This window comes from Microtus ochrogaster, chromosome X (genome assembly GCF_000317375.1).
Source record: "Microtus ochrogaster isolate Prairie Vole_2 chromosome X, MicOch1.0, whole genome shotgun sequence".
Classification (NCBI taxonomy): Eukaryota; Metazoa; Chordata; class Mammalia; order Rodentia; family Cricetidae; genus Microtus; species Microtus ochrogaster.
The window spans coordinates 59,822,371-59,845,123 of NC_022026.1; the positions used below are offsets into that span (position 1 = coordinate 59,822,371).

The following is a 22,753-nucleotide window of genomic DNA, read 5'->3' on the forward strand; positions in this document are numbered from 1 at the left end:
AGGTAACTGTTTTTCAGTGGCTAGATTAATATATCCCTGCTGAAATATGAACAAGTTTTAGAAACTAGTTGAGAAATGTTCTTGTAGTTAAAATAGACTTGAAAAGTATAAATTGGAAATACACTTCCATGTAGTCTGTTTAGATTTAATTTCTAAATACTGATTCTATATGAAAATTTAAAGTGGTGTTTATTCCAGTGAAGTCTTTCGGGGGGATTTTTAATAATGTGAGTGATCAACTTTAGAATTAGCTTTTCTAAAAATATTATTTAAGTGTGTGTATGTTTTCTGTGTCTTCATCTATGAGTTGGAAAATTGCTATCTGAATATTGTGTTATGTTGTAAAAATAGAATGTATGTCCTACCTAACATAACTAGTTATCCATCAAGATTTAATCAACAGTAAATGCTAAGCCTCTGTCAAAGCAGTTGTCGACTTTGGTCAAGGTTAAAGGAAGTATGCTGAAAAGAGATAACTGTAGTTCAGCTGCTTGCATGAGCCTTGCAGACTCTCATTATCCCACTTCTTCCTGTCTACGGAATACCTGGTAACAATTGACTCCATGGAATGCCACTCCCATCATGCTAGTTACTGAACCTTTTACTGAAAAGTTGATTTTTAAGCAGTTTATTTGGGATTTTTCCCAGAGACCATTTGGTGACTTTCAAGTTTTTGCCTTTGGCTTTTAAATAAGTTGATATTAAAAGACTGAGATGTTGGGGCGGGGCGGGGTCATTGTCACATTTGTGATTCTATGTGAGTGACTCAAGTTAGAGTACGAACTGCAGTACATACAAAAGCGAAAGCCTCTTACATGTCTCTCAAGTCCCTGACCACTTCCTGAAGAAGCTGCCACATGGGCCCCAACACGAGAGTTAAACCGGGTTCCTCCACTGTGTGAACTAAAATTTCCAGCACATGGTTCTGTAACATTACATATTAGGGAGTGGGGCCAGAGCTTCACTGAGGCTTCAAAAGTAATCTTGGAGCTTTCTTGTTTACATGACTTTGAAATCTTTTAGAATGTGCATTGTGATCTTTAAATGTACAAGTTAGAAAAGAAAAAAAAAAGTGAGCTTGTCAGATGAACTGCCACCGCCAGTCTACTAAAACTGACTCATATCCAAATGGCTGTGCTTACACTACCCTCCCATTCTGGGGAAAATGTGGCCGGGGGAGGCAGAGTGAGTCATCACCTGGTTTGTTTGACATATGCTTCCTTCCATAAATTGGGAATGGCAAGCAGCACAGTGCTCTGGGCTTGCCTCGGAGAAATGACTGTTGCAGCTTTGCTGGAGCAAAATGGGTGTCTGGTTTGGACAGATGAAGCTAAGCCCATTTTTTGACTTTAAATGTCAGTGGAGGGGGAGAAGAAATGGACAGATCCGAACAAGGAACACTTGTAAGTACCATTTTCAGAGAATGGAGAAATGCAAGGGTGTTCGTGGTTGAATTTCTTCCCGAGGTGGTATTTACGAGAAATTGGAGGTATTAAGAATGAATTGGCAGCTACTTCACGAAGTGGGCTTGTTTATTTAATAATAGTGTGCTTTGTATGGACAGAACAAAATGGACAGGGAAGGGGGATATGATTTGTAGCTAGCATAAAGATTTGTCCTGATGATGCTTAAACTTGCTTACGGTTTACAACTGTTTTAATAAAACATGTTTGCCTTAGGATCTTTTCTTGGGCCCTTTAAGGGAAGGAAAGAGAGGCTTGTGCCCCTTTCCTATTTCCCTACAATGGTTCTCCGAGGCTCTGTAGAACTGTACAGAAGGAAGTTTGGAACGTAAACTTTTCAGCGAGTCTGGCAGAGGCAGGATGAGCCGTACATTTGCAGCTGAAGTGCGTTTTTAAACTCAGCCTCTGCTTTGAGATTATTTTTTAATACATGCCAGACATTCTTCTGATTTCTAACCTGCCTGGGTCTCGGCTCCTTCTCTGTCTGTGTGAGGCTAGGGTGTTATTTGTTTTAAAGCTTGAATTGTTGCAGCCAGGGCGTTTTCTATTTCAACTTGCCCCCCCCTTCCTGAATGAGTGTCCTTTGTATAACCCCAGTAATTCAGAAATCCTACAGTCATAGGGACTGCCCTGTCATGTGACTTAGGTGCTAGGTGTTAGTTGTGATTGGTCAGCGCTAATTGGTGGGTTCGTATAAGAAGTCCCAGGTCAGGCGATTTTGTCCACTGTCTACTCAGCCCCTGACTGGTGCTCAAGATGGGTAGGGTATAGGTGGGATCTGTCTACTGATTCCTCCTGTGATAGATGATGAAGTAATTGCTGCCCCGGGGTCTGCACACCAGTCGAAGACACTCAGATTACTTGTGGCTGATTTGATCAAACTGGCTTCCTGAACTGGTAACTGTCACTTTAATGTAGCTTACTGATTAAACTGAGAAAAATGTAACTGAAAATGTGTGCCAAGAACTTGTCTCCTCTTTCCCCTTTGTCTGATTCATTTTGTCACAGGAATGAAACGCAGATAAGTCGTTAGAAAACTTTTCGAGGCAAAGCGCCTCGTGTGATCAGAACAAAGCCGTTTTATAATCAGATTTACCAAGCTGAGAGCGAGTTTCGGGCAAACGGAAGCTGCAGTGTTCTGTCACCAGGAAACACTGCATTTTCTAGAATCGGTAAGTGAAAAGTGGCATTGTCCCTAATAAATATCATATGGTGTGTGGGAGAATTGCAAAATTGTTCACAGACTCCTAACAATTGTGTAGAACAGAAAATATAACATGAAAGGTAGGAATTTTAAAAGCAGGCAGCCCTACAGTATAGCATAAAGGCTGAGAAGGAACCAGGTAATTAAAAAAAAATGAGCTGAGTGTTACAAGTGCAGCCAAACACGTACTGTAACTAGGTCTTAATTTTTGAACCTGGGCTCCTTTTCAGTGGATGGAATGTATAAAATCAAAATGGGCTGTTGGCCTGAGTTGCTGCATGAACTTTCCATGGATAAAAATTTGCATTCATTCTGACTAGCAAGTTGAAATTTGAAGAGATACTTTCAGAATTAGTCTGCTCCTTTCCCTCTCCATTGTGTCGAGTGCTTTGTCTAGATCTTTACAAAATGAAACTTGAAGCATCTGATTGTGAGTGGTAGATTCTGATGGTCGTGGATTTTGCTTTGCATTCATATACCAATTTTGAAATTCTTCTATTTGATTATATTAATAAAGCAAAAGGGTGCCTATTTCCATATAGTCCATAACATTTGAAGTTGGTAATGAGCAACTCTTAGATGTGTAGTATCTTTGTTTCTGGCTTCCTTTCTTTGAAACCTGAAATTCAGTTTTCAGATTTTCAGTCTGAGCTGTTCCTATGCTTAAGGTTTCCAGAAAAAGACAATAGCCTTTGAATACCTATATTCCTAAGAACAGTAAGATGGCACAGTTTTATATTAAATGTGAATGTTTGATTGTTTGGCTCTGCTGAATAAAAATTGTAGAGAAAGGTTAAGCACAACAAGCAAAGATTAGATAGTGGGTGGCTGCTTGATTTTTACCAGTTTCTTATTGGTCAGTTGAAGTAATCATGTGATATATACTTACATAGAATTAGAGAGAAAATATTTTAAGTGTTAGTAATTATATAGGTATTCTGGGCAATCTTCATTTATGAATGTAAACATGTAATTATGTCCTATGAACAGAATTGTGCTTTGAATTTTAAAGAGTGTAATATTGTTTATTTTGTGTTAAGTATCTCCAGCTAAATTAAAAGTCGGGCAAACATGTTTGACTTCTGGTTCTCATTCTGCTGCTTTTGAAATTATAAAATTTCCAACTTTATAAAGCAAGTTATAACAGGATAGCAAAATACAGGCTCGCTGTTAGTTGAGTGGGCTACGGATGGGGAGGAGGGAAATGAGTCCAGTAGATTCTGTAAATCCCCCCACACACACTTTACATACTTTGAGGGTTTGAAGATCATTTTTCTTCAGCTCCTAAGTAGCTCCCAAGACGTTCATGTAAATTGGAAGACAAGCATGACTGTGAGGTGCAGACCCAGCCACAAATCAGTACATTGGCATCACAAATTTGTGTGAGTGTCACAAGCCATTTGACTTAGTGTGCCCTCCTGACACACATGAATTTATAGGTTTGAGAGAAAGACAAATGGTGACAAAGCATGACAATATTTTTAGATAATTTATATTCTACTGCTAGTGTGCATGCAGGGAGTAATACTTATTTTCATCTCTGGATTTCATGTAAATACTTGGATAAGACATGATGATTTAATATTAAGCTAAATACATGCTGGATAGGAAAAAGACTATAAAACCTTTAAATGTTCTTTAAGCATTCAGAAGCCATTGTTGTGAGTGATAAAAATGGGATATAATGTAAATTGGGATAGTAAATGTTACAAAGTATGTCCCAGAAGAATTACCAAAAGCTTCATTTTTAAATTTACTTTGTCATTCTTTGTTCTCAATGTATCTAAAAGCATTACTCTGAGTTCTTTCCTGGAGTTACAGAAAGTATTGGTATTTTGGTATATTTGGTAAAATATATTAATGACATGTATCTGTGGGTTTGCAAAACAACAACGTGAAGGACATTTGAGAGACTTATGATTAAATTTTATTGAGGTAATCACTTTCTCTGTCTCTCTCTGTGAAGCTTTATTTGAAGGGGGGCTTTAATCACTAATGAAATGAATGGCTGTTTATTAGAACTCAGATAAGCCTTGCAATGTTGTTCCTATGACAACTGAATAGCTGGGTGTTGATCTTTAGCTTTAAGATCTCAGTTCATAAATGTCATTCAAACCTTCTGTTGCCGTCTCTTTGAGTAGGAGGAGAAGGGGAAAGCATGAAGTGTCATAAGTAGGAAACACTGTATTCCTTTCATGTCTCCTTGACTTGCCTTTGTGTATGGGATCACCATGGAACATAGGTCTTGAGGATAGCAATACTTAAATACAAAATCGTATGAGAAAAGTTGGGAAAGATAAGTACCAACATGGAGTAATAAGTCAGCATACATGAAGTTGTGCACATCTTTGTCAAGCGCTGAGCATCAGTGAGAACATCTTGAACCAGTAATTGTAGGCTCTACAAGAGCTGCTAACATTCAAATGCAATGTGAAGAGAATTCTTTGGGAGGTGGCTTACTACTTTGGCATAGTATTCCTCTTCCCTAGGCTGACTACAGAAGATTCTGTGTTCTTGCAACATGCTTTTCAACCAACTGTGCATCTGCCATTTACTAGCTTATGTCTTTTTCCCATGAAATAGACAGGATTGCATTATAAGTCAGAAATGTGAAGAAATTTCTTACATTAAAAAATTACTTAACATACTTTAAAAAGAGTTTTTGAGACCCTGTTTATGGAAGTGAATTGGCAGACTGAGAATCTAGGAAACACTGTATCAGCAAGAGACTGTTTAGACTAATAATGTTCCTAGATTGATTATTCATTTGTGCATATTCCTTGCCTGAAGGCATTTTCTGTTCCCATTTTCTATTACTCAATATTTTTGGCAATTTATTTTGTCAATAGTATCTTAAGAATTAGTGAGGGAAAGATTTCAGTAAGGTTTATCCCTTACTTAATAAATATAATTCTACCATTTTTTTTTTCTCAATCCAAATGGTTCTAACTAGTGAGGGAAAACGTTTTTGTCACAAACTGATAGCAAGTCCTGACCTGAGCTTACAGGAGGCCACTTGTAGTCTTTATTTAGCTCAGTGGGTCCTTATGTTTTATCACAGAAATATTTGGATACTTGCTTTTAGAATAGAACGCCAGACCTCCCCTGTAGTTACATACATATGTGTGTATATTAAGTAATCACCCTCTTTGTAAGATGTATAATAATCTGAGTGCCTCCTGCCAGATAAGGGTTTCTGACTCTTGAATTAACATTTATTAGACTCATGCTATGTGTTAGGTACTTTTCTAAATATATCCCTGGCATCTAGTACAGTGCTTGCCAGTTCCTGATAGTTACCCAGGAGATATATTTTAGTATCAAATATTTTACATGTATTAACTGAAAAGCCAGTAGATTTTTACTCCATTTTATGCAAAGAAAACTGCATAGAGAGGTGAAGCAAAGTGCCCGAAATGACATAGAAGAGAATAATAGAGCAAGGCTTTACAAACACGGAAACCTGGCTGTGTCCGAGGGGTGTATCACCTGCTTTCTTCATTCTTGGTTATCCTATACCTACTGTCATCAGAAGGTGATAATATCACCACTGTGGTTATTACTATGGTCCTGTGTGAAATGTTTTTTTTAAAAAAACTGGTCTGTGGTGGGATTATGGGAGTTCAAGGGATCTAACCTCTATCAGTGAATCAACCTGAATTCTTTAGTTGGTAAAAACTAAGAGAAAAAAAAATACATTTTTTTTTAATCCCAAGGGAATTTACTTATACAGTTAGAAACAAAATTCTTCCATAGCTATTTTCTGGGACTTTTTTTTAACCCAGAAGGAGGTCTAGAATGTGAAGGGAGAAATGGTCACCTCAGGGAGTTATGCTGGGCATAGTAAGTGGCTCCAGGAAATTGAACTGCATTACTGAATCCTGAAAAGGAGTGCTTCTTAAAAATATGCCCAAGGTCGTTCTCTTGTACCTATGTGTTTCTAGTGATTAAAAAATTCTTCTCAGCCCTCCCCTGTTTTACTTTCTTGTCCTTCCATCCCCACTTAGGTTTTCTTTATAGCTCTTACTTTCTTTTGGCATATTGTGCATTTTATGTCCTTGCTTGACATTTTAGCCAACCACTCCTGGTATTCTTTGCTTTGAACAGATGTAAAGATTTTTAGATATGTATTTTGATCTCTGTTTTTAACTTCCCTTATGCTTATTTCAAACTACTATAGATGGGGGGGGGATATTTTGCTGACTTTCTTATTTTCCTTTCTTCCTTCCTCCATCCCTATCTCCCTCCTTCGCTCCCTCCCTCCCTTTCTTCCTTGTCTTTTGATACATACAGGATTTCTCTGTATATCTCTTGGCTGTCTGTCCTGGAACTTGCTCTGTAGACCAGGCTGGCCTTAAAGTTACAGAGATCTGCCTGTCTCTGCCTCCTGAGTGCCGTGTTTAGTCTGACACCAACTTTTTTTTTGCTATTACTTACCATTTTATATTAATAGTTCTGAAAACTTATTTCTCCTAAACAAACCATGTAGATTTCATGGTCAAGGTTTAGAGAACAGATGTTTTTATTCAGAAGGAGAAACTGAACCAGTTTCAAATGGACTTACTAGGTATATATTTTTTAAATTTAGAAATGAGATGATTGGCCATTTATTTTCTTGCTATCAAGAAGAGTAAATATTAAGGAGACCATGCAAAGTAAAATCATTTTATGAACTACTTTCAACTTATAAAGATGGTCAGCAAAATTGGAACATGTATTTCCGGTAAAATATCAACACTTACCTACTAAACTGCCCTTGTTTCTTTGGAAAATAGTCAATATAAAACAATTGCTATGATACTATATATTAAAAATGGAAGTGATTTAATATTAACATCTTCTAGTTCAAATCCTTAGGATTCCATGCTATAACTTAATTTCTCACTACTCCATTTATTCTAATTTATACATTCTAAAGTGTGTAAACTAATGTAAGACATAAGGCATACCATATATGCTATTAGCTGTAAATTATGTTGTTATGTAAATACATCATTATAGCTCCTTTCCTTTAATTTTTCTAAAGGAACAGATTTGATGCATATAGAAGTTGGATTTGATGCTTTTGTAAGTCAGTATAGCAACTGAAACATTTGCTTTTCTTAGCTATAGTAAATAACATCTATTTTGTTTGAAATCACTTTAAAACTATTAATCTCAAATCAAAATAAGAAAAAAGTAACTACAAAGAAAAATATATATATATTGAACCTTTCAGAGACTGGATGGTGGTACATGCCTCTAATCCCAGCACAAGTCTCTGAGTTTGAGACTGGCCTGGTCTACAGAGTGAGTTCCTAAGCCTTTATAGAGGAACCTTGTCTTGAACCCCCCCCCCCAAAAAAAAGAAAATAAATGTAAATTTTCTAAGCTACAGGGTGTCCAGACTAAGATTTTATTTTAAAGCACGTCTCTGTCTCCTTTCCATGAAAAAGAATTCTTTCCTGAAGCACCTGGCTGTTCTGCTTGGGGACCTTATTATTGGTGTTATTGTAGCTTTTCTGCCTTTGTTCTTTTTAATGGATAACATTGTTTAAAAGAGACTCTTTTGATATCCTCCTCCCATACACATAAAGACCTTAGCTTAGTTTTTAACAAAGAAAACTTGATTGAATTTATGTAGGCAGAGCAATACTTTGCTGAGAGCTTTCACAGTTCTGGTTGCCTGCGTGCAAATATTATCTCCAAATCTGAACTGTTTATTCTGTAAGAGGCCCAAGCTTGGGGATCAAATGTGCTTGTGCTTTAAGTGTACTTTGCCCCTCAGTACCTGAGTGATGCCATTGGTTTCTGTAAACCACAGAGCCTGAGGAGAGTTCTGGTGTTTCTACCTGGTCGTACATAGTAGTGTACATGTTAGGGAACCTGGAGTAATGGTGCCCCACACACTTGTCTTTCCCAAATCCTTTTAGGTTAAGCCAAGGCCTATGGGTCTATGCTAACATATTTGACTTTGGGCACAGCAGATTAACTAAAATAGCAACAAGTTTCTGATTGCCATTTGTTGTGCACTTAGTATGTTTTGAGTAGTTGCTCTTGTGGGTACTCCAGTGGCAGTACCCCATTTGATGCTCATAGCTAGCTGTTGGTGCCACCATCTCCTCTACTTTATGAGTGACGAGTCTAAAGCACAGAGAAACAAAGGAACTTACTCTGGGCCACTTTGTCTGTTGTAGAAACAGAATCTGAATCCAAATAGACTGTTGATAGCTTAGATGGGAAGTCCTTTGGGTTCAAAGGCAGAGTTAAAGTTGACTGAAGCTGAAAGCAGTGATCTTCTCAATTCTGTCTAAAAAGCATCACATCTTTCCGGCCTGGGTCTCTCAATATTCAAATACACAGTTGACTTTTGCTACTTCTTATATCACAAATCGGTAGGAACGGTCTTAGTCATGGGTGTTTTATGAGTTTTAATTAGGCCACTGAAATCCAGGAGGGGAATTCCTTGTTTTCAGTTGATCTAAATCACTAATACATTTACTCATCTAACTTCCCCCGTTTTTCCCTCTCAAGTTTTCTTTTGAAGGTGGGGGTGGAGGGGAGAATTATGTGAGTACTGTTATCCTAGGATGGACTTTTGGTAGGAAGGTAAAGTGAATGAGAATCTGTATTCATGAATGTCTTTTAATTTTATCTCCACTTATTTTTGAAGACTTTCTCTATAGAACAGAACTTGGAAGCAGCCACTGATGCCCATTAAAAGAAAAACTTCATGTTCACACCAGGAGTTAACTTTCAGATTGAAAATTAATAGTTTCTTCTTACTGCACTTGCTGAAATTTGGTGAGGGCAACCCAACCAAGTCCATGAGTACTTGGAATTATCTAAAACTTTTCATTGGTCTTGAACTGGGCCTAACCCCAGGAGGCTATGAGATGATGCTTGCCTTCATTCCATCATTTTTGTGCTCATTCATTTATCTTTATTTTTCCTCTTTCATCCTCTTCCTGAAGACAAAAGGAAAGAAAGGACAGAATAAGAGTCCTTGGAATGGGGTTAGGGAGAGAAGTAGAAACTGGAAACTTCCTTTGTCCTTTTCCCCCAGTAAAGGTCTTTTGTTTGATACTTGTCATTGGGGGCAGTATACCTCTCCCAGACTGACACTAAGTCTTTAAGCATCTTCTGTCAACTAGTTTCCTTGCTTAAATGGAAGAAAAAGCTTGGGAGCTGCGTGGGTTGATTGACTTCTTTTCTTTTTGGCCAAATGTGATTTCAGAACACCTAAACTTTCAAACCATTTCTATAAAGGTTAGTAAATCTTAACAAGAGCCCCCCCAAAGATATCTTAGAAAGTAGTTTAAAATAGACTTGAACTCTGATTCTGACCTCAATTAAATTCAAGGTTTTTTGGTTGTTTTGTTGTGGTGGTGGTTATTTGTTTTAATATCTAGTAAAGTTGTGACAAGTAAGGAGTGATATTTTTTCTTTGTGGAGAGAGGAAGATATAAGACTGCTAACACTCCAGAGAAAGTCTTACTTGTCGCCACTCTGCCATTGGGAATACTTCTCTTGAAGACATTTTACTTTTCCTTGTAATTAAGTAGTAAATTTAACATGAATTTCCCTACCCACAGATCTTTTAAAAATAGCTATTCAAATTCGTCTCAAGGAAAGAGAATGACCTGTGTTTTGTCAGCCACAAAGACATTGACGAGAATATGTAGTTCAGTGTGACTTTTGAAGTCTGTGTTCCTAGTAAGCACATGGTCCAATGGGATAAAAAGGTAATGTAGATCAAAGTTAAGCAAACAAATTGGTCAACACAGGGTTTCTTACTTTCCCACATTCTGTTTGGCATCCATACCCTAATACTCCCTCTTATGTTTCTACCCCTGAGTGGTGGGGAGGTTATAGAGCAGCTATTCTATCTTCTATGCACAATTTCTCTAAACGGATCATTCCTTTGACCCTGTACTCCTGACCCTTAAAGTTTGGATTTTTTGGTAAGGTGTTAATAAAAGTTGTTTCAGTGCCAACTGGACTTGGTAAGTATGGAGGAGAATTAATAGGCAGAGATACCACAAAGAAAAAGGTTCATTTTAGTGTTCACAGTCTAAGAGCGCAGCAGTGAATGAAGTCCTTGCTTACATGGTAGGTAGGAAGAAATAAATATGTGGCAGGTGTTAGTTAGTAAATGTTATGTCAGAAAACACAACCAACTCCGACAGATAGGGAGTGCTGCGGGCTTAGAGCTGATTGAAAAGCCTCTGATGTAGTGACATTTGTGCAGAGAAACCCATAGAAAGATCTGACATAGCCACAGTGGTAGCTGGAGGAAGAGAAGTTTAGGAATCAAAAAAGGAGAACAGCAATGGACACATCAAGATGAACCATTTGGGAATCTGTTCTCCATAGTAAGATAGCGCTGAAAGGTATGAGGTAGAAACTAACTAGAGGAGGGGTAGGTAGTATTGGTAATAGGGAACTTGGAGAGCCAAACGCCTTTGCACCTTATAAAATCAAAGTGGGTGCAAATTGTACAGGACTTTCTTTTGATAAAATGCTTCTTTTGTGATTTTAATTGTGATGTGTCTTATAAAGCTAGTAAAGAAAAATGAAGGAGCTTAATGCGGGTATCCCATGTATTCAGAGAGAGAGATGTGAGGGGCCTGACTATTGAATAGTGGTGTGTTTTGAGTCACTTATGTTTCCTGTAACTCTCTTTCCATAGGGCATGGCTTTTTACATTTTGTTTGCAACTTGAAGCAACTTAGGCTTTTTTACTAGTTCTATTTTATATTCAGTCAATCAGTAAAGTCCCTCTAATTTATTAGAAACTTTTGTTTGACCCAGGTTAGAAAATTATACAATCCTACTGATTTTACAACTGGAGACAAAAAGGGAACCTAGGAAAATGAAAGGAGTTGGTCAGTTGGGAAGGGTAAGAATTTATAACTTTTCTTACAGTTATATTGAAAACATATACTTGCAATTCATTAAAGGTGGAGCAGTAACTGCCATAAATACTCCCTATTGTCTATTTTATAATCTAATACCAAAAGTCTTGATTGTGCATTAAGGATTGGCAGTTAGTGACACTTGCGAGTTTGCATGGCAAGCGTGAGACCAGACATAAAGCATATAAATACCATCGTGTGGACACCAGACTTAGAATAAATGGGGCTTGATAGCCACTCATAGATCTTATTTAAGGGGATCTTATTTCCTGATACCTGATCCCTTATCAAAACTTCTTATCATCTGGCCGGACTAGCTAGTGATGTATTCCTGTTAATCCTTATATTCTTTTTTTAGCAAGGCGCTCACCTGCATAAAAGAATTGCTGGTTTTGTTGTTTAAAATTTGGTTCAATTGGGCCATATGTCATCATTACTTCTTGCTGAAAGTGACTGATCTGTTTCACTTGAGCGGAAGGAGAAATGAGTACTTTGGGAAGAGTGTGGTGTCCGGGAGAAGGGCTCCATTTGCTGCCTTTCTTCCTTCCCTGAGCTGACTCAGAAACTCAGTGTGAATACAGAGAGGCTTTGAGCTTTATGCGCACACCCATCTTCTTGATTGTGTTGCATACAGAGCCAAGAAGATGGAGAAATGGACAGGGGAGGAGGTAGGGGAGTCCCAGGGGCTTAGTGTCAGCCCTTCATTCTTCCTGGTGTCCTGGGCATGCTATGCTGTCCATTACTGCTTATAGCCTATGAAGCAAGCGAGTACTCAAGACTGAGCATCACTTTGCGTGAGGAAATGAAAAGAGTGAGGAATTCAAGAATGGCTTTAAAGCCACCATTTTGTATGAAATCGCCCTGTGTCTATCTTCCACTGAATCTACTTTCTAGAAGTAGATTACTTCTTGCACATTTTGTCTATGAGGATTTGTTGCTCAGACTTTCCTCCAAGACCTAATCTTAATCTCCTGGACTCAATCCTTGTTCTCTTTGCCCTGGGGTTTCCCCCTCCTCCCATGAAAATCCAGACAGATTTCTGCCTATGTTCTGAAACTTTGGTGTTTCTGCCTTCGACTTGAGCCTCTTTGAAACGATTGTGTGGTGGCTGGGCACTGCAAAAATGAGTCAGTTCCTGCAGTTTGGTTACAAGTTCTCAAAAAGTATTTCAGAATGTGGATGTGGTCAGCAGAGTCATTTTCCAGGCATCTAAAAGGAAACCCACATCAACTGTAACAATTGAGCGACAACCTGGTGGTGCCACACAACAGAACCAGGACTGTTTTCTCTCAGCAATGCCTAGAATTGCCCTCCCATTTAGCTGTTGTTAACGAATCTCCACTGGGAATTCATGTTCTTGTTTGCATGTCACATGCTCATCTGCCACCATTTGCACAAACAGTGTAACTTGGTTTTAACCTTATTTACTTTTGAATATGGGCCTGAGTTTGAATAGAAGAAATAATTATTTTGTAAAATAGAATCATTAGGATTCGTGTATATAGTTCAAAGATTTGAATGAAATGTGACTTATGGATGAAAACTGGTAATTTTCTAAGGAGTAACAAAGAGGTTTTGGGGGCTACCATGTAGTATATAGGGTTACTTCATTCACTAATTAAGTTCTGATCATTGTAGCAGTAGTCATGTAAATAGTTAAGTTCTTTTCAAGTTGTGAAAGAGTTTCAGGTTTATCATAAATAGAACATGGGCTTTAGAAAATATCGTGGGAATTTTTATTTACTTGTGGACTATAAGTTCTGTAAAATCTGAGTTTGCTTCAACCACTTGTGAAACCTGATAACCTTTTCAATAATAAGAAGCCAACAAAATTAAAACATGGACAAAGGATCTCAACAGACATTTCTCTAAAGAAGATACCCATATTGCATAAATAAGTGCACGAGGGTGTATCATTAGTAATTAGGAAAATGTAAATGAAAACTACATACTATTTGAACAGCTGGAATGTAAAAGGCTGACTATCAAGTGGAAGTTGAGAATGCAGGGATTTGGCTCTCAGACATTTATGAAGAAATGTGAACTGGTAAATACATTTGAGAAGACAATTTGGGAATTTCTTAGAATGTCAAACACACACTTACCATGTGATCTAACTGTCCTGTTTAGAGGGATAAGAAAGCCATGTATACGTGAATGTTCATATCAGTTTTATTAATTATGATCAAGAAGAGGAAAATCCCAAATGTCCAACTGCAACTTAATGGACAAATACATCACTGTATTTCAGTGGCTACTACTTAGTAATGGAAAAAGTTACTACCTTAAATAAAATGAGAATATACTAAATATAATGCTGCTTACATAAATTTCTGGAAAATGCAAAGAAATTGTTAATGACAGAAAGAAAAGTTATTGTATCTAGCAGAGAACAGAAGTGTAGATATAGCAAGAGGCGAGGGTTGCAAAGGGGCACAAGGAAACTAGATCTAGTGGGTAATTTCACTTTCTTATTTATGTTGCTATTTCATGGGTGATTCTATTTTCTAGACTTCCTGATCATCTAATTTAATTATGTGTGGTTTATTGCGTGTTGGTTATTCCTTGATTTTTTTTTGAAGAACCCGAAGAAAACAAGATCATCATTATAGTAAAATGGAAGGTAAAATCAAGATTACGCTCTCTTAGGGAGGGAAAACCTGATAGAGTTTCAATGGTTTTGGTATAGAAATAATAGAACTTTTGTGGTGAGCATCCAAAGTAGAACAGTGAATGTAGCCTGTAACCACCCTCATCTTTCACCACTCCCTTCTCATTTAAATGAATGTATTTTTTTAACAAAATGGTCTCTCCATTCCCAAATTGGTAGAGCAGCTGCCTGCTTGCCTTATGAACCTGAGCTTACATACCGTTGTTGTTGGGCTCCTATGCAGCAAGGCTGCTGCTTCAGAAGCTGGCCTCAGGTTGTAAGGTACCTACTTCATTGTGTGCAAGCCTTTCTGTGGTCATGTAGGTCAGTATTATTTTCCTTTGATTGAAGAATAAACAGGCTCAGGAAATGTCAAGCTGTTTCCTGGATCATGGAACCCTTGTGTCACTTTCTTTGGTAAGAAAGCTCACCATTCTCTTCTGCTACTTGCTACATACACCTTGTTATTTTCCCAAACTTGTATCATTGACCATTTGGTCAAGACTCTCAGCTCATTTCCAATTCTTCCTACAAGGACACTAAATAATAAATAATTGGTTTCAAGTGATCCACAAAACCATAGGTAAAGGCAGATGCTGTTGAAGTTTTTTCCCTGGAAGATTGGACCATGCCTGGTATCTTTTTGCACATGGGTTATGTTGATAGCATATTTATTTTCCAGGTACCTGTCACTTTAAATGCCCTTCATTGTCTCATACATTTTCCCACTTGTGGCTTTGAGGAAATTGCCTCCAGAGCACTCCTTACATAATTCGCCATCCAAACTTGTCATCAGCATATGTGATAAACTCTAAGGAATAAGCTTTCTGGGAGATGGTACTTAAGTAAACATGTTTTGAGGAGACATGAGGAGAGTTCTGTAGGCAAGTATGTTTAAGAAATTGAGAGAAACAGCATCAAGTAGGGTGCTTGCCTTCTAGGTTTCTCAGTGCCTTTATATTTGTAGAAAAATGGTGTGCAATTCTTATTTGTAATAGAGTCAAAGAACTGTGGGGTTGTTTTTTCTTTGGTTGTTTTTTTTTTGTTGTTGTTGTTGTTTATGTGGCTTGTATCCTGGTTGAGGGCTCTAGTAGACACATTGTTTTGTAACTTGTTTGACATATTGATAAAATGACAGTTTTCCTAAGGGCTTTCTGTTGATTTCCCATTCACCTGTTGGAAACAAAACACAACTTGCTTTCTTACTGCATCTTGAGACTTCTTGTTTCTGGAGTGTTGTGTTCATGGTTGGAGAACTCATTTAGCTGAATTTTGGCTTTAAATGCATTAGGGGCTATAGTAATAAAGGTGAACAAAGAATGTTAGGTTCTGTCTAGATATGAAACTCAGTCAAGGAGAAGTCTATTGCTTTGTTTCATTTTGGTCAAGTCTGCTACAGCTCTTTTATCACTAATGATTCTGGTCCCTGCCAGTTTCTTAGGGACAGCTCTGGAAGAAATGTGGTGACGGGCATGACAGGTCTCTCCAGTTTATCTGGGTTTTCCCTGTATGCACTACCACTGTTAGGATGGGAAAGTAAAAGAATGAGCATGTTTGGAATTTTTCCTCCTATTTCGTTCCCCAAATTACAGCATTTTATCATCAGATTAAGGCTTACAAAAGAGACCATGTCAGAAAGCAAATTGTAATTTTCCATGAGAATCTGAAACAGTCTTGATAGGATATGAGGTTATAGGCTTGGAGCCAGGGGCTCAGGAGAATGCAGAGCCTTTTCAGGAAGAGGGAGCACCTGGGCCTAGAAGTCAGGGCCTCACACATGATAGGTGGACACTGCTGCCGAGTTACATCCCAGTCCTCTTACTCTTCTTTTTTACCTGATAGTTGTATTCCTAGGGTACTTGAACAGTCGCATCCAGCTTTACTTTTAGCTAATCCTTTCAAGGCATACCTCTCCTGACCTCTTTTTCCCCTCATAGAAAGAGGAACCAGATTTCCCCTGTGTTACTTACCATCAATATAAACAGCAATTTTATTCATGTTATTTCCCCTTTCATCCTAGTAATGAAGTCGGCTACTGTTCCTCTGCACAGGAAGAAAGACTTCCTTCCTTTATCTCTTGTCTTCCCCTAGGCTTAGAAATAATCTTCCTTTTTTTGTGGTCTCCAGACTCTAAACTTTTTCATTAAACTGATTCAAGTCACTCCTCTTTGCAGCCTTTCAGGTTTTCTCGTCGTCTATATAGGTAAGAACAGCCATTCAGGAAGCTGATGACCCCACTGAGGAGTGTCAGGAGACCTGGCTTCCCTTATCCGTGTTTCTGCTTTTACTGCACTGTCATCCCTTCTCCTTGCACTTTGTCACTAGTAGTGATCCTTTTTAGTATCTGCCTTCCTTGTTATCTTGCATATTATGCAACATAAAAATAGGTGATTTTCAATTGAAAACAGATTTCTCTCTTCCTCCCTCCCTTCGTCCTTGCCTCCTGCTCTAACGTTTCATCTCATATGGTACACAGGCCAAAGGTCAGCCACCAGTGTTGTCCTTGAATGCTATCTGTCTTGTTTTATGGCAGCTTCTTTTGTTTGACCTCATCAAGTAGAGGAGGCTGGCTAGTCAGCAAGCCCAAGGAGTCCACCTGTCTTTGTCGCTCTCCATTGCTACGATTACAGCTGAACCCCAGCATATGCTTTTTCCTTGCTGCTGTTGGCTTGTTTTTCAAACTTTGGTGCTATGAACGAAATCCAAGTCCTCATTCTTTTATGGTAAGGTACTTTCCAGACTTAACTATCTTACCAGCCCTACTTTTCTTAGTCTTAATTTGGACTTTTTTGCTTTTTTTAATCTTAATTTTGACTTTTGAGTTTTAACTGGCTTAGTGGTTTTCTCTAAGTGCTTGTTTGTGTTCTATAGAACTGGCCATATGCTATGAAAACCCTTCCCCTGTCAGCAGGGACACAATCCCGCTTCTACAACTAAATTGAGGGCAGAAGAAGAATGCTGTTGCAAGATGTGGCAAGATCCTTGGTTTGTACCAAGCTGCTTCCAACAAAATACTTGCTCTTCTGACCAGTTGAAGAAATGGATTCATTTTCACTGTGTGACAACCGGCCTCAACCAGTTTGGCAGCAAATACTTGATCGTAAGTTCGAACTGTGTACTCCTGTCTTTCTCACATTCCCTATAGTTTATAAACAACTACTCCTTGAAGTCTCACTTACCTTTTCCATTTTCTCCTTGTTACACCAGAATTCACATTTCCTTCCCTTTTCCTCTTCGCTGAGCATTGCATGCTGTAGCTGACAGCTTATCAAATAGGGTCTGCGTGTATGGTGATGCAAATTTAGCCTTTTACCCTTTTCAGATTATCTGACTTGGTGCTTCTAAATCTTCACATTCCATCAGGTAGCTCATTTTTCCTTCTTTTCCTTTATGGTAGAAGCCATTTGTATAGACTTAGATTTTCAAAAAACCACAGAACCCTAGCTGTTGGTGCATATAGTGTGGCTTGACTTTTGGTAGGCTTCCATGGTTGTGCTAAGGGCTGTAGGGAAGGTTAAGAGGCTTTCTAATAGCTCTCCCTGCCTGACCTTAGGACCCTTCAGTGCTCTTAAGTGTACAAAGACATACATAGGTGCTATCCCGAATGGAGATGTTCATCCATGGGGTTTCAGGGTTTTCTGTGTGTGGTTTCTTTGAAGTGTGTTATTTTTATAGACATTTTATAGTTGACTGGCCTGATTGACTTTGGTGAAAAATGTTTACAAAATGCTTCTGGCACTAGGGAATTGGAAAAGAGTAAGACTTGATTACTACCTAAAAGCACCTGTGTTCTCACAGGGAGCCACATTTCTAAACAACTAGCATGACTTTGTTTCTGAGAAGCACAGACCTATCAGTGAGCAAGCCCTAAAGAAGCATCCTTCTTCCCATCTGTGAGGAGGCCTAGTGCTGGGCAGGCGGAGCTGGACAACCAGCACACAGAGGGCCTACTACTTGCTGTTCTTTTAGCTTCTTTGAGCTGAGTAGAACTTGTTATGGAAGCACAAACATTCAGCACCATGGGAAATACTGGATGATGTAAAAGTTGAACAATGGCAAAAACAGGCTTGGTGGTTAATATTATAAATGAGGCCTACAGCCTATGATGTTAGATATTTTCAGAAATTAAACAAAACATAAGGTATTTATTTTTTGAGGAACTGACTGGTTTGTTTGCTTGTTTATTCTTTCTATTTAAAGGTTCAGAAAGCGGTTATTTCATGTCTTTATTTTCTTATCATTAATGGGATGCAAATAATTTTATTTCCCCTTTTAAGGACAGGAATCCTACACTGCCTTACACATTGCTAACATTGTTTCTAGAAAATGCCATAGATGTTTTCTCCAGATTGGAGAGAGTGAAGAAAATAGATTTAAGACAATCAATTTCTGGAATTTATCCACACACAAAAAACTGTGTCACTGAAGTAACAGCTATCATTTTTCTCTCAGTGTATTTAGTGAGCAAAACCCACCTATGTTTTCATCCTGTAATTGTTTTAAAAAATTGATTTTTTCTACTCGTAAGGATTAAAGGCATGTATCTAATTGCTAAGTATTATTTTTAAGAACTAGTCTGAGTCTGTCTTTATTAGCTGGAAGAGGTTTCACCCTTAGAATCGTGTTTCGGATCTTGTGCCAACCCAGCCCTTCCCAGGCCTGTTCAGGCTAGAATTATTTGGCAGAGATTGTCTTTTTTAAAGTGTCTTGAGCAGGAATGTCCCAGAAAATGTTTACCTCAAACTTGTAGAACAGTTTACTAAATAGAGAGATGGGAGGATCAAGTGACCATCAGCTGGTATAAATGTTTTTGGTCAATGTAGTCACAGGACCTCAGGTATGCCGTAGTGAGACGGGCTGCCACCACGTGCCTGCTTATGGTGATAGCCTCAGTCAAGGGCTGTATCGTAATGCAGAAAGAATCTAAGTTCACAGGAATGTACTTTAATTAGACACCTGTATTTAAAAGGTTGATTTCTCCTCCAGAATAATTTAGCCCTGTGGCACACTGTGTGTATGTGAATGCATTGCTATACTGGCCTATACTCAGGGTTAAATAGACTTTTTGTTCTTTACCATTGGAGAGGTGCACATTTCATGTGGGCAGTTGATGAGTGTGAATATATGTAAACATATGGAATGTCATAATTCCAATCACCCATAATCAAGTTTGTTTCTCTCCCTCTCTGTCCCTTTGTCTGTCCCCCTTCACCTTGTATATGTCTCTTTTTTAAAGAACACTTACTATACAGCCCATCTAGTGAGAGACATTTTTCTTCACTTTTAAATTAACAACTGGACTGACTTGTGCTCTTTCAGTGCCATCAATGTGTTCAGGACAGAAATTGACTGCATTTTTAGTTAATGGAAGGCTGGAAGCACATATGCCACTAGGGTGGCTTCTAGAGACAGATATGTGGGACAAACCTACTAGGATTAGAAAAATCACAGAACTAAAAAGTGTTTAGAAGCTCTTTTAAGTTTTAAAAAGTCCTTTGAACACTTTCAAAGTCTCATTCTGCCAGTGCTGTGCTAGTAGCTGGTCCTTCTGCATTTATTTCCCATATAGTCTTCAGGATCAAAATTTCTTCCCAGAGCTGTCATTTCTAAAGTTGGAGACACTTTTTGAAGGCAAAATAGAATTGCCTGAGGAAAGAAACTTTCAAAAGAGGTTGAGTGATTCTATTCTCGTTTTAGTTGAATGACCCTCCAAGCAGTATTTGTTTCATTTCTAGGGAAACTTTGGAAGTGTAGTGTTCTATCTGGCAACTTCGCCTTCAGTTCAGCCTGTAGGTTGCTCCTGTTTAATTGTGGAGTGTAGGCTTTTCAAATGCTAGCATAACTGCAAGTAATAGGGTTCCAAACAGGCTCTCTGTGAGTCTTTGTCTCCATTTAAATTCTCTTTTCCCACCACAAACTAATGGTCTTCAGCCAGAATGGAGACGTCTGTGTGTTTTGTCTCTTTGTGGTGTGAGTTGGATTCAGGCAGCAGATCCCTTGATTACAGTTTTTTCTCATACGGGGTTTAATTATTAGGTAATAATGTTATGTAACTTGACTTTGTAGTTTAATAATGTTTCTTCTCTTTGAATTTTATGAACTTTTAAAATGTACTGTTACATAAAATTCTATATCACTCTCTTCACTTTTGCATTTGTTAGTGGTTAGTTACTCATGAAATAAACTTGAGTAAAGTTTTATTTATAGTTTATCATGCATTGCCTGTATGAATTTAAAGGAAAAATTTTTATCATCCTTTGTTTGAAATTTTAAGCACAATAGGACTAATTACATTTTGAATAATTTTATTGTTAGATAGTAATAAATACACCTCCATGCTCTCCCCTCCAATTTTTTCCTTTAATTGAAAACAGATTCTTTTTTCATACAATATATTCTAATTAGTTACCTATCCATCTGTCTCCCAGTTCCTCTCCACATCCCCTCTCATTCAGACTCACTCTTTCTGTCTCTCATTAGAAAAGAACAGGCTTCTAAAATATAACGACCAAGCTTGACAAAATAAATAAAACAAAAACCATCACATCAAAGTTGGACAAGGCAAACCAACAGAAGAAAAAGAGCAAATGCATCAGAGACCCATTCATTCACACATTCAAGACTCCCTTAAAAATACTAAACTGAAAGATATAATATATATGCAGAGGACCTACCTAGTACTGAGCCCTGTGCTTACTGTAAGCTTTGCTCAGTTGATTTAAAGGGCCTTGTTTTCCTGGTGTCCTCCATCCTCTCTGGCCCTTACACTCCTCCTGCCTCCTCTTCCATGAGGTTCCCTGAGCTCTGAGTGGAGGGAGGAATTTGTTGAAGACATCCCATTAGAGCTGTATGTTCTGAGGTCTCTCCCTGTCTGGCTGTTGGTCTCTGTATTAGTTTCTGTCTGCTGCAGGAGAAAACTTCTGTCATGGCTGAATAATACCTGAATATATAGCAGATTATCACTATGAGTCATTTTATCAGTACTTTAAAACAGACTAGTAATATTTTGTTTTACCCTAGGTCTGGCTTATCTAGTCTCTGGTTCTCGATCACTCAAGCAGTATTAGGCACAGGTTCCATCTCCTAGAATGGATCTTAAGTCAAATCAGGCATTGATGTTCATTTCCACAAGCTTTGTAGCAGCATTGCCCTAGCATGTATTTTACACACAGGACAGATTGTAGATCAAAGGTTTTGTGGCTGCATTAGTGTTTGGATTTCTCTTTTGCTAGCCTGCAGAATATCTTTCTGTGTTATAGACACCAGAGTATTGGAGTTCTATGTAGGCAGCAGCTCGATCCTCTCCATCTTCAATGACTTGTATGAGTGTTGTGTTCAGCAATGGACCTTTCTATCTGTTTGTGGCGAACAACCTATATTCTTTGCAGTGGGTTGGATTTTTTGAAGTTTTCCATGGGACCCCTTTGGCCAACACCTCAATTGGATGTAACCCAGTTCCAGTAGTGGAAACTTCATTTGGTGATATAGCCAGTTGGGACTCTCTTCCCCATTATTCATTAGAAGCTTTCCACTGCACTAGGTTTCTAGACCACCCAAATTCCCCCCCTCAACCCTTCCTCCCCTCAACCACATGATCCTCCCATTGCACCCATAAAATCTATTGTTTCCCCCTCCCAGGGAGATCCATATAACTCCCTCCCCATCCTGCCCTATCCCATCCTTTCCTCCATATCTAACCTCTCTGGGTCTACAGATTGTAGCTAAAATGGCCTAAGATGTGTAAATAAACATCTGTTTAACCTTGGCATTGGAACTAATCAAACTAAGCTCTGGAAGCTTTTTCTATAAAAGGTGATTTAGGAACGCTTGTAGAGTGTTATGAGATGTGTGTTTGTGTCTCTATAAATGCTTTATATTATAGTAAGGGTAAGAGCCTGCCAAAAACTGAACAAATGCTCATTTTCCCCCTCATCTCATATGCATGCTCCTTTGTAGACTACAAGAGTATTAAAATACAACTAATAGATAAAGTTAGTTTATAATTATTAAAAGGGGAAAAAGCAATCAAACAAAAGCCTACTTCCCTTGTCAATTCTAGCTGTCCTCCCAAAAAGAGCCAAGTACACTGTGGGTTCCAGAAAGCTGTTTGTGTTTCCTTACTGTTAACAGTATTGTAGTAAGCCACTGTCCTTGGTTGTCCATGTATTTGACTATCATTTTATAGTCCAGCTGCATGTCCATTAAACTTGTATTATTTGAAAGTTGTAAGCCTTTGAGAGCTTTCTTCCTGATGAGAACCCTCCTAAATCTTTCTAAATGAATGCTGCAGATTATTAAAATAAAAAAAGAGGCAGGACTTTAGGGTGCATGTGCTTATATTTTACATTTGATAATGACCTTAAATATAGAAAACAGTGGTTGCCTGTGATGATCAAAAGCAGAGATAGAGTGCCTTACTTGAAATCATTGGATCGATTGTGCCTTAGACACTTGCCTCTTTCTTTCTCTCTTTCTCTCTGTCTCTCTCTGTCTCTCTCTGTCTCTCTCTGTCTCTCTCTGTCTCTCTCTCTCTCTGTCT

The 22,753-nt window shown here is 38.3% G+C and overlaps 1 long non-coding RNA gene across 4 annotated transcripts in view; it reads left to right on the plus strand.

The window, feature by feature from the left end:
• LOC101986764 overlaps positions 1-22,753 on the plus strand; it is an 85,099-nt gene that overhangs the window by 59,999 nt on the left and 2,347 nt on the right. For 3 of the 4 annotated variants that reach the window (XR_003378001.1, XR_003378004.1, XR_003378003.1), the window contains one exon: positions 2,472-2,635. This is a non-coding gene — a long non-coding RNA (uncharacterized LOC101986764). Of the gene's footprint in view, positions 1-2,471; positions 2,636-17,085; positions 17,315-22,753 lie in introns of all 4 variants that reach the window. The other variant, XR_003378002.1, reaches the window with a different exon arrangement.